A 13,671-nucleotide genomic window follows, 5' to 3' on the forward strand; every position below is an offset into this window, starting at 1 on the left:
ATTCCTTATAATAATTTAAATAGGCTAGTAAAACGAAGCTAGCACAGAAACATGCATATTTTATAGGCCAAAAAATGTTAAATCCTTTTTTAATCCCAAATTTTAAAAATTTTCTTTTTGTAAAAAAAATCCTGAATTCAAACTAAAGATCTTTTTCTATGATTTATTTTGTCGCCCTTTAATAATAACATATATTTTAATGTTTTTTAAAAATATTTTTTATTTCCTTTTTTAATTACCATAAAATAAAAAAGTACCTCCTAATCTTTTACTTTTGCGGTTTCCTTTCTCTTTCTTATGTAATACCTGTCTATTTAGTCTGTCCTGACCTGTCTATCGGCCTCGCGGTGTAATGGTCAGCGCGTTTACCTACCATTCAAGAGGTTTCGGGTTCGATTCCCGACACGGTTGAAATAAAACATTTATTTAAAAGGTTGTTTTCACACCAGAATATTTCATAATCCCTGGCCTGGTACCTGAAGCGTAAGACTGATCATCTTACCTTCATGTAAAAAAATATCAAGATACACTGCGATTGGTGTACCAATGCAGTGCCTTATGCACCATTAGGTGCGGAAGGGATTGATGATGATTTATTATAGAAGCAAAAAATTCATGAACACTTCTTGTAAACCCACGAACAGGCCATGCCTTTGTGGGATTTTTTTGTTTACTATGCTTACTGTTAATATGCATTTCATTGGTCTGTAATAATTCCTTATTTTTTAATTATCTGTTTTACCTCTTTATGTATTTTGTAAAAAAAAATAAAACAATAAATTAAAAATATAAAAAAAAAATAGTACCTATAGTCCTTAAAATATAGCTTGATTAAAATGACAGCTGTCAAACTAATGTCACTAGTGAGTCGTCACTTTTGCTGAAAACTATTATTCTAATAAAAAATATAGGTAGTGTCTTAGTAACGTTTTTTTTTTTTAATTTTGCAGATTTTTATCGGTCGCATCCCACGGGACTGCAGCTTAGAGGGGGAACTGGTCCCGTTGTTCCAGCAAATTGGGCACTTGTTTGAGATGCGGCTGATGGTTCAGTTCTCCGGCAGCAATCGAGGGTGAGTTTTTTTTCATATTTTTATAACGTCGTCGAGTCGTCTAACCCGTTCGCGGGTAGCAGTGACGTTTATTGAATTATTTAAACACTTTATGTACATACAAGGGCGGGCGGCAATTTTTCCACCTCCCCAAACCGTTCAATTAAAGAAAATCTAAACTAATATTATAAACCGAGGCTTCACTGACACACATTTCTGATTATCGTAGGCAACTGAAATGGCTCAAAATTTGTCAGCCGAGAGACTATCACCCACCCCTCACTTCTGTTCAATGTACTTCATAGTCCTAACGCTCCTATACAGGGGTTCTTTACACCCCGTCACATCCGGAACCACAAAGATCAGTATGGGCAAGAAGACATATTAGCATATTTACAAAAATAAAATATTAAAAAAAAAACAAATTGTTGCTCACTTCTGCAGGGGAGAAGCGAGGGAAGCATGGACCCGCAGTCGTCGGGGTATCAGACTCCCCCCTCTCCCTCCTCGTTTCTCCCCTGCAGAAGTAAGCAACCATTTGGACTCGATTGCTAATCTTGGGTAAAAATCCGGAAAAATAGTCATAATTTACATTCACGTTTAAGTGGCCACTTTACCACTGTGTAACATTCACCGTTCTGCCTATGTTTGAACATTCATATTTCGACAAATATGAATGTCCGAACATCCATTTTCATTTGGTGAAAAACCACCGAACGAAAATGGATGTTCGAACACAGTCAGAATAGAGCGTATCACACAGGGTGTATAGTGACCCCTTTAATCAGCCAATGACAGGTCGTAGCTCTGTAAGTGTCTAGACTTCCACATTCCCTTCTCTAAAATCTTCTCTTGGTGGTAATATTGTAATGGGATACGTACTGGTCCATATATATTCATGTTTACTATTTCTTTAGTTGGGCGTGATAAAGTATTTTTAAAATTATTTTTCAGATTTGGCTATGCAATGTACACCTCCGAAACGGAGGCACTCAGCGCTGTGGAAAAATTCAATAACTATATGATTCGTTCATGTTGGAAACTAGGTAAGATCAACTTTCTTTTATAATTCTTATCACCATGTTATATGACATATGTGTGTATATGTGCATGTTTGTATATGTGTGTACATACAGGGTGTTCTTTAAACCCTGTCACATCCGAAACCACGATGATTAGTATGAGCAAGACGACATATTGGCACATTAAAATATTTTTTTAGAACTAATAAAATTTACAAAAATAAAATATCAAATAAAACAACTGGTTGCTTACTTCTGCAGGGGAGAAACGAGGAGGAGGGAGGGGAAAAGTCTGATACACTGTCAACCACGCGGTCACGCCCCTTTCGCTTCTCCTCTGCCGAAGTCTGCAACCATTTGTTATTTATTTTTAATTTTCTTCATTCTATTTTTTTTTTAATATGCTAATATGTCTTCTTGCCCATACTGATCATCGTGGTTTCGGATGTGACAGGATTTAAAGGTAACCTTGTATGTTTGTGTGTGTGGATACGTATGTTTACGTCACTGGCGGCTCTTGACCAAAAACATTGGCAGTGCATTTCTTTACATTTTGTCAACTTGTATATTAAGTTCAATATTATAACAATATGACAGGTCCAACGTGATAAATGAGCAATAGTATGACAGCACGCGCATCGAAACCAGGAACGCTAAATTCGCCTAACATATAGGTAACTAAATTCGTACTAATATCATGTCATTACACATGTTCAAAGTGACATTACTAATGAACTTAAAACTTCAAATCTGCGCATGCGTTGGCAATGCCCAGAGTATGTATATTATCTTCTCCCTCTAAACGCACGATTCACCGTTATTAAGCGTTGTCTATCTCGCTCAAATGACGATTTTACGAGATATGGTATATTTCATACAAAATCAGGGTAAAGAACTGTGCAAAATAGAATATGCACGGGGACGATTGCGCATGCGTAGACAAGATTATAAAATCGTCCGCTAGAGTCGATTTCGCTAGATCTTTTGGCGCTAGTATTTAATATTATGATGTTTACGAGTATATTATTGACACAAATCCCGGTTTTTTTGTACCTATAACATTTTACTGTCAATAAAATTACTAATTTATTTCCACATATTTTTACTTGGCAGTGCACTGCACTTATGCACATATTAAGGAACCGCCTCTGGTTTATTTATTTATTTATTAACATACACGGCACGCAGTGCCTTTTACCTTAAAAAGATACATATTAAAAATAACATAAACATTTCAATATAATGTGAAAAACTTAAAAATTAAATATGAATGTATTATTTTACATAAATACTAAATATATAACACAGCAGTTTTGTATAAAAAAACATATTTAGATATAAAAAATAATTAACAATGTGTGCAAATAAAATTTTAAAAGGAAAATAATTTATGTATATTTTTCTTTAAAAGGTACTAAATATAAGTATATTGAAAACACCAAAATTCAATTGTCTCAAAAAAACTAAAAATAATGACGTAATTTAAAAAATAAGTAAACACGTAAATATGGTAAATATGGTACCCATACAAAAGTAAACATAGAAAGCACTATAATTTAAAAAATGTAAATTACCGTTCATCATCTTTGAAATGATTAAATAGCGTTAATTTATATAGTATATGTATGTATGTGTATGTATCAGTGTCGAGCCGTGATTTATTTTATAGGTAATCTACAAAAATTGATCATCAATTTGTACCTACATATAAGTACATAATGTGTAAGTAATATTAATATAAATGACTATTTTTCTGTGGTTCTGTGAAAATCAACTCAAAAAACAATTTTTAATAACCACGCGATATACGTAGCATTATTATTTACTATTTTATTACAATACTTGTACAAAAGTTTATTCGAAAATACCACAATGACACTCAGAAAATATTTATATTATGATTTAAATGTCAACACCAAACACTGGCCAATTCCTTTTAAAATGAATATTGCCAAAAACTGTCACTGCAAACGCCGCATGTCCTATGTGATACATATGTATGTAATATGTGAACGGAATCCTATCAAAGAAAAATAATCCTTTGGAAATAACGTTCGAAATACTATTCTCCAAATAGAGAATCTTCAAATGATATTTGTAACCCGCAAGCTTGTTTTAGTGCTAAAAAGCCTGACTGGGAAAGATGCAAAATAGTGTATTTTTTTTTGTATGGAGAAATAAGCTGAGGTAATCAGCTAATTTTATCGTTCACTGAGAGTGGGCTGGGCGCTAGGCGCACTACATACATTTTTTGTAGGAAGATATAAACGATAATGGTGGTTTTATTTATTTATTCATTAAAAATTACACTAGTTTAAATATTAATGAACTTATTAAGGCTTTTTAGGCTATGCTCGTATCGAGCCATAATAATTAACAATAAAAATGCGTAGTAAAATTAATAAGATTAAATTACACCGCAAGACAAATAAATTTACGAGTTCTCAAAAAAAACTAAAATTGACATATAATGAATTATTCTTGATATTTAATTAGTTTTTTTTATATTGTTTGACATATGTGATGACTACTCGTTATTTCAAGGTTAAAATAAAAAATCTTACTCATGAATTGTACTTAGAAATTGCCATTATATATCAGGTATCAGATTACCCGAACCTTAGAGACCCATAACGGTTCATTTATGGTCGAGTGTTTGTGATGGAATAATAAAAGACATGTTATTTTTTAATTCATATTTAAGAAGTAGGTTCTTATCGCTTTATTTTAAATTAAAGTATTTTACATTTAAACATATTTATAACATTTAAAAATATTTAGTACTTAGTGAATTCACCTTTATTTTTTATAACATGTAAAATTCTATTATTTAGAGAAGCGTAAAGCGAATCTAAAATTTCTGATGTTATTTCTTCTTCCCAAACTTGAATTAAGTTTTTTTTAATTCCTCAATGTTTTTTGATTTTTTTTTCCCGACTTTTTTTTTCATAATCGCCCATAAATTTTCTATCGGGTTCAAATCAGGGCTATTCCCGGGCCACGTCAACGATTTTAAGCCAATTTTCTCCTTGAATTCATTGATCTATAAAAAAACAATAAATTATTTATCATGTGGTCACAAAATGCATTTAAAAATATATATATTTGTACTCACAGTGCGGGCTCTATGGCACGGCGCAGAATCGTCCTGAAAAATTGGGTCCGCGGTATACTGCGTAATGTCCTCGATTGTTGGAATAATATGTTTTTTTAACACTTTTTTGTACTGAATGGCATTCATCGTACCCTGTACAAAATTTAGAGGTCCTAAACCGTATGCTGTCATGCACCCCCAAATCATCACGTAGGGTGAATGTTTAACGGTTCGAGTGACGCACGACGGATGATATCTTTCCCCACGTTTTCGTCGAACTATCTTTCTGCCGTCTGGACCAAAAAGGTTGAATTTTGATTCATCAGAGAAAACAACATTTTGCCAATTCTCCAAGGTCCAATTCTGGTGCTCTTTCGCCCAATCCAGTCTAGCCTTCTTCATTTTGTCCGTGAGTAATGGTTTCTTTGCGGGACTCCGTGCTTGGAAACCATGCTCCAACAGCCGCCTGGACACTGTTTTTACTGAAAATGTTGATGTGCTGGTAGACTGCACCTCTGCGTGTATTTCAGGTGCCGTTAAAAATCGATCGCGCATAACAATTTTTTTTATTAAGCGATCATCTCGGGCAGATGTCACGCGCCCCCGTCCGCTTCCTTTTTTCCGTTCTATGGATCCAGTTTCTTGGATTTTTTTAAATAAAAACCTCACTGCACCTTCTGAATACCCAACTCGACGAGATATTTCACAATTAGATATGTTTTCTTGCGACAATGTGATTATTTTGGATTTTATCGCAATCGACATTTGCTTTGCACTTTCCATGATTGTTGTGTTATGTTCACTCAAACGCGGGTAAAACAAGACTGTTGAGACATTTTAAAATGTAAATATTGTAGAAAGGTGACACATAGTGTCCTTAATTTATTAAACAAAAGAAAGAGGTATCGATAAAGGATTTCTTAGAAAAAGGGTTCAGTAAAGTCAAGGGGCGCGGTAGCAGGTAAACTCGTATTTTTTTTTGTCTTGCGGTGTATAATGACATGTGATGCAATAGAATAACAATCTAGAAAAAAATGGTTTAATTAATAAATAGTAAAATTCTAAAGAATACAATGCAAAAAAGATAATCAGAAATATTTTTAAAATGTAAATTATACAAATTAAGATTCACACATAATCAAATATACAAAGTAATGGTATTATTAAAATCAACAAAATAATAGTAAAATATAGCAGTATTAAAAAAAAATCTTTAAATAAAAAGTTTATAGTAAATAACAATTATGCTATTTATTTTCCCATAAACATGGTTACTATAAAGTATTATTATCGAAAGTCAAATATAATAGTAAGCTCGTAAGCTGTGCATAATCGCTTATTTAGACGATTCCCCCCCCGGTATGTATGTGTGTGTATGGTGTATATATGTGATATATGTCTATATACGTATCGACGTTGGAAAGACAAAGTTACTAAGTGGCATGTAGCAACTTTACTGAAGAATCAATTAAAGTTTTCGTCTTCGGAGACGGCAGATAAAACTGGGCGCTTTTTTGGGTTTTTTAGAAAGTCCTAGCGCCTGTTAGAAACATTTAAAAAAAAAAACAAAAATATGAAGTTACGTTAAATGGTAAGCACGATGTTGTGTAAAAAAAACACTAATCTAATGCCATAATCGAGGGAGAAAATACGGAATACGTTTGTAAGAAGAAAAGTCAGACCGCGTTTCCTCTAAAATCCAATACGGGTCCTAAGATTCGAACTTTATTTTTTATTCATTGGTCAATGCAATGATCTCTTCCCTTAAACAAAATCCAAACTTGTACGCTTCCCCTGAAAATGGCTTTCGTTTTGGAGAACTAAATATGTTCATTTAGGACATTGAACACTCTTGGAGCCACAAAAGAGAAATTTCTCTGAACAAAAGTCGTACGTGTTTTTGGTATTAAATAATTCAAATTGCAGGAAAACCTTGTTCAAGCATTCTGCTGAGATCTCTTGTAACCGCATAACCACAAATGTGTCAATGACTCTTTTTAAAAATTATCTAAGTCTAATTATCTAAGTCCAGTACCTTCATAAATTGAAACAATGTCTCAGATGGGAAAGTGAGGGGGGGGGGGGATACGAAGCATCACTCTCAGTATTGTTTTTTGTACATTTATTAGGGGGTTTGTGATAGACGCCGTGCAACCTCCCCATCCCACTATACCATAGGTAGCCACTGACTGGACAAGAGGAAAATAAACAGTTTTTTAGCTCAATAACAAATAACTATCGACGTGCTTAAAAACATGCTAAGCATTTGAGCGATCACAATGAACAATAATGAACATGCTTAAGTTATCGCAATCATAAGTCAACTCTCGCGTCAATTTGTTTTTTGTTTTCCTCTTAAATAAATACAGTTCACTGGCGAAAAATCAGCGTTTACTATTAAAAACAATACAATTTATTGCATTTGCAAAATAGTAAGGAAAATTTAAATTTATTGCAACAGAGAGGAAAAACATTTTTGAGAATGGAATATGGACGTTTAGGCATTTACAGGGCTTATGACCTGTCTTCGGCTGGTTTAAGTGGCCACTTTAAACACTGTAACATTCACCATTCTGTACACGTTTTGTGCATTCACGTCCATATTCCCTTCTCAAAAATGTTTTTCCTCTGTTTAAATAAATTTGAATGTGAATAACTCCCTAGGGAGCAAATCCAGCCAGTCTGCAAGCATTTAGACATACTCAATCATTGTTGAAAATAGAAAGCGGAGTATCTGATACAAAAAAAAAATACAATTACTATGGCGACTGCTTTTCTTGATATTTGGGTTGCCACCCGCCGACTAAATGCAATAAATAGCATGATAAATAATAAATGAATTAATAAAAATAGCAGTTTTGGAATATTTACCATATTTACACATGAGAAATTAGAATATGTGATTGCGCAGCAGGATTATACGTCACGAAACGTAAATATTTTGACATTTAATATTAGGTGTTCACGGATGTTCCATTGTGATCACGAATATTAAGAATCGCGAGAAATTGTTATCACGTCGCTTATTAGCGCGTCAATAGTTATTTGTGATTGAGCTACAGAGAGTGCCCAAAATGTTCCCAAGTGAGCAGAATACATGACACAGCTTTGAATTCACAGTAAACTGGCATAGACACCCAGTCTTCTTTACTTTCCTAAGCGTGTTTCACGGCAATGTTGACGCGACAACGCTCATTTTTCTGAATATAATTTTAAACAATAGTTCTATAAAGCATCATCTCTATTTGATTATACCGATTTCTGGAGCTTCTTTGCTTTGCGAATAAACTAAAATGACTTAATAGCGTTTTGTCACTTACGTTTAAAGCTGCTTCTAGCTCAGTCGTAGTTTAAGACGGGTCCTCTTCCACTATCGCACTGAATTCCTCATCAGTCTGAGTCTTCGCTTTTCTACGTGGTTCTTTGTTGAGGTCTAAATTATCCGAACTGAAGCGATTAAAAAAAAAATGCAGTGCGTTCGCTTGCGGCGTGTCCGTTCACGTCGTCGATGTTGCGTGCCGTCTGCGCTGCGCTAGTATTGCGACCAAACTAGGATTAAAAAAATAATGCAAATTTTCAACTGATCCATCAAAAAATGTCTGGGCGATAACGAACGTCGAAAAACAAATGACAAACTGGTTTTGAAAAAATAACGAATCAAATATTTGAATTTGGAATTCCTTCACAAAGTTTGTAAAAACGGCAATCTCTCGTAGGTAAGAACTTAATATTTAGGCAGGCACCTGAGATAACTATATATTATTTTACTACAAAATTCTATGGTGCGATGTAAATTTTTATTAAGCCACATCAACCGCAAACTGAGATTATTGATGTTTAACATCAGGCGCATTTTTCAAAAATATAATTAATACTTTTGCTTGGCTGTTAAGTTTAATATATAAAAAGTACTTTATAGAACAAATAAAGGTTTTTTTTTAAAGTGTGATAAAATATTTTTACAGAGCATCTTAAAAATTATTACCCTTGTAATAACAATAACCCAAAAATGTTTAAAACAATGTTAATTACAAAAAAAAAATGTTTATATTTATGTAGCCACATTTTGATGTTAATTCGCAACAATACGTTAAGCATCTCAACCCTACAATGCCCAATGTAGACGATCTGCTACATACTGATAATCGGTGTATTTAAGTGATTTCAAACATGTTTATCACTCAGCGACTAGTTTATTATATTGTATACATACAAGCCGTTATAATTTATTTTAAAAAGTAAAATTTTTCGATAAAATTTGAAACAAAAAGTCAGTTAAAAGTGTAATTTAGCTAAATTTCAAAGGGTGATTCCTTTGGTTTTTAAAAAAAAATGATTCTTGTATTTTTCAACCTTTTAATGGCGGATGTCCACATAAAGAAAAAATATTCGATATTTTAAATACAAATTCTGTTCATGAATTAAAACGAATTCTAACTCGTAATAACGAGTTAGAATTCGTTTTAATTCAATAATAAGTTAGAAAAATAATGGATTTATTAAAAAAAATATACTAAATTTTCCTTTGTTTCCTGGAATACGTAATTTTTTATTTCTTTATTTAACATGTTAGATATAATTTTAAATTGTGAATTTGTGGATTAATTGCCAAATGGCAACTTCTTCCAACCAACTGGTGATGATGATTTCACTAAATAGAGGTATTATTTCGTAATTTAAGTTTTTTTTTATTTTTGTTTTATTGCTCAAAAAACTTGTATTTTTTTAAGTACTAATGTTGTATACATTTTTTTATTATTATCTTGTTATTCTCAACTTTACTGTGTTATATTTAGTACATAAGATTTTCTCATGGTTATTGTTATATTTTATTTAGAAATGTTATGTTTCTTTTTAACTTTTTGTTTTTTGTATTAAATGTTTACTAAATTTTTTAGTTTTAATTATTCTATTATTTCATATTTTGTAATACATGTTTATTGTGCACTTCTGTGATTATTTCTGTATTTTTTTTAAAAAAAAGGTCATTTAAGCCGTTAATGTATAAATAAATAAACCAAAATATGTAATTAAAACTGAAAAAAAACTTTTGTTTTAAAATTACTTTATCCCAGTATCTGCATTAAAAACATACATAAAAATATTTTTTTAGTTAGAATTAGAAAAATTGGACACTGAAGCGTTAATTTGCAACAATACGGTAAGCATCTTAAAGCAGTGTGACACAGTGTTGTTAGTTCAGTTGCATAGTTTTTTTTAACACATCCAGATATCGCTTTCGGAACATGATTTCTTTCATTTTTGCAAAACGCTATCCCATTTAATAAAAAAAATCCTTTCTCATATTTTTTGTTTTTTCTAGGAGTGTGCCTCAGCGAAAATAATTGCCGTTTAAAGGTGAAACGGATTCCTCGTTCTGTCTCCTCCATACAAATTACGCAGACTGTTTTTCATAATTCAGAGGAAGTCATTGAGGTAAGTAATTTACATATATTTTAATAAATATATTATTTATTTTTGTTTATTTTGAATCTTGAAAAGGGTTACACACATAGAATTAAGAATAGTCCAGAAAGAGCATAGAATCATATTTGAAAACATCGGACTGTGTCCAATAATTCCCCCGCTTAGACACACTTGCGCCGCGCGCATACGTTAAGTCGCCGGGTAATGTTGCTTGGTGGGGGAAAAAAATCATAACTCAAATGTACGGTAAAAAAATGCAATCTGTTAATTTCTCTAAAATTTTATTGTGCACGCGGAAACATTGATTGACACAACAGATTAGATCAATAAAGGGTCATTTAATAAGAGTAATTAAATTTATGAACTTTGAACTTAAAATATAAAACAAATTTTATTTGACACAAAACTGATATTTTTATATCATCTTAAATAATATTTTATGTTTTAAAGATAGTGTCGTTCAAATGTCCCCCACGGCGTTGTTTAATCCGAGGTCTAATTTTCATTAGTTTTTTTTATTAAATGAGCAAAGTAGGGTAAAAAAATTCTACCCTGGCAACACTAACGAAATTTCCATTTTGTTTCTTCGACAATCTGACAGATGGAAAAATGATTCAATTAATTTCTTTGCTACTTAAACATTCGTTTGTTAATTACACACGAAATGTGATGCCATCCTGTTTCTTTAAGATCCTAGCAGTATTTCTGCACTTTAAAAGGACACACCACGGCATAGTGCGCGTGAGTTGCGTACTGAGCGACGTCTACAAAGAAACTAATGGGGCAAAACGTAAACCTACTCATTTATGAGTAGTTGAGTCACCTTCTGTTTGATGTGCGTATGCGGTTTCTTGACTATTCTTAATTCTATGGTTACACATAAACATTCTTATGTGTGCTCTAATAATAACAATGTACACACATTTAATTAATAAGTTAAGATTTTTTTTCCTCATAAATGTTTTTTCCCATTTCATAATATTTTTTACTGCCTTATATGAAAAATAATTTGGGATTTCGCCTATTTTCTAAATGGAAGTCTGATTTTTTACATTTTCTCTGGAATTGTGACCATGTTCATGTATGCAACAGACAGAATGATAGCAGAAAATGTTTCAAAATATTTATTTTAAATAAGTCTATTTTATTAAAATAAATAAAACAACTTTCTTTTTAACCACTATTTTTTTTTTTTAATTCAACGACCGGTTTCAAAGCAAACAAGCTTCTTCGTCTAGGTTTACGTAACTAATGAATTATTTCCTATTTTATTTTTATCATGTTTACTAAATACTACACGTGGAGCCAATAAACCAAGTCTTTTTTCCCAAAAGGGTGGTAATTAAAATTTAAAAAAAAAAGCTAGACAGGAGTGGACTAATATAAATATTGTTTATTTGGTTATAAATGATTAATTTCTTATTATGGATCGTTTTTTTTAATTTCCGGTAAAACCGGACGGTGGAAAAAAAATAGTGGTTAATAACAAAGTTGTTTCATTTATTTGATTATAATGAATAACCACAAAGTTCACCTTCAAATATAAAATTTATATTAGTCAAATTTAATTTGACGTTGAGCGTTTGAGTTGAAACAGTAGGTATGTCGGTAGAGCCGGCTTCGTAATACCGAGGCAGATAAACATAGTAGAAAAGTTAAGCATAACGTCTCGATACGTACCGATAAAGATAGCGTTTGTAATCGCCCCCCTGATATCTCCACGCCGCATAATATCAAATTAACATTCCCTATTCATATTATCGTGAGTACATCTATGAATGACTCGCTGTAAATTACTAAGCTTGTCAATAGATCGCTACAAAAACAAAACATATTTCTATTGTTGTTGAACTTCAAATCTCCATTGTGACCCGCTACAGGCTGATACGGGCGGCTGCTTGCAATCATTGAAAAAAAAAACAGTTAACCATTTTTTTACGTATGGATTTTTATGCACACGTTTTTTCTGTCCGATAGTACGAACGCACGGAACTTAGACACAATACGCAAACGCAAAATTACTACAGTAGAGATTTTAATTTATCTCAACATGTAATCATGATTATTATGTACACTAACGGGCAATAACTGTTTCATTATGAATAATAAAAAATTCGACCCTTCGGGGCTCATGTTATCGGCCCTTCGGGCTTTCTTTATCGGCACTACGGGCCTCAGTATTGGGCTCTTCGTGCCTCTGTTGATTTGGATCTCGAGTCACCTAGAAGTATCGTCCCTCTGGGTCTCACTTATTTTATTCGGAGTAATCTTAATGTAATAAAGAATAATCTCTCACTGAAAATAATAATCTCACGCAATAAATAATCTCATTCAAAATTTAAAGAAAAGTAAAAATATTGTTTAGTAAGCGATTAAAATTTAAAAAAATAGAATAAGTAATTTAAAAGATAACAGTCAGCTGTGGTCGACTGTTACATGCAAATTTAACAAAAAATGACCCTGATTTAGAATTGATACCACGATAACAAGGCTCAAATTCATGTGCGCGAGTTTAAAGGACAGACGCCATTAATCAATTTTAGAGTATTCATATTATGCACTGTGATATATTTGTATATGATGGCATAAAAAACCGTGTTTTATTTATTTAGTTGTTTACTTTTTATCATGAACACTTGACTAACTCACTTCTCTGCTCAATGTTAAGTTTTTATTTATATTAAAGTTTGGTTTTTAGAATGACATTTGTCAATGCGCTTCGTAGCTGCAAGACGTTCGTTAAAATATCTTCCATGTGTAAAATGTCTAAAAACATCAAATTATTTCAAACTCAAAATTCATAAATGGGGTCAAGAATTTCAGTTGTCTGTGCGCTCTGTAGCTGCAGGACGTGTTGTGACCCAGCTCTTATTTTTAAACGATTTTGAAAAAATAATTATAAACACCAAAAATTGTAATTAAATAATGTAAATGGGGGCTAGATTTCATAGCGTCCATGCGCTCTGTAGCTTTAAGACGTGCTGTAATCTAGTTCCCATCTGTTATTCCTATCATGATTGAAAATGAGGAACTGGAATCTCAATCGTCCGTGAGCTTTGTAGCTGCAAGACATGTTG

This window comes from Micrasema longulum, unplaced genomic scaffold (assembly GCF_059751315.1).
Source record: "Micrasema longulum isolate JH-2025_06_02 unplaced genomic scaffold, ASM5975131v1 h1tg002665l, whole genome shotgun sequence".
NCBI lineage: Eukaryota > Metazoa > Arthropoda > Insecta > Trichoptera > Brachycentridae > Micrasema > Micrasema longulum.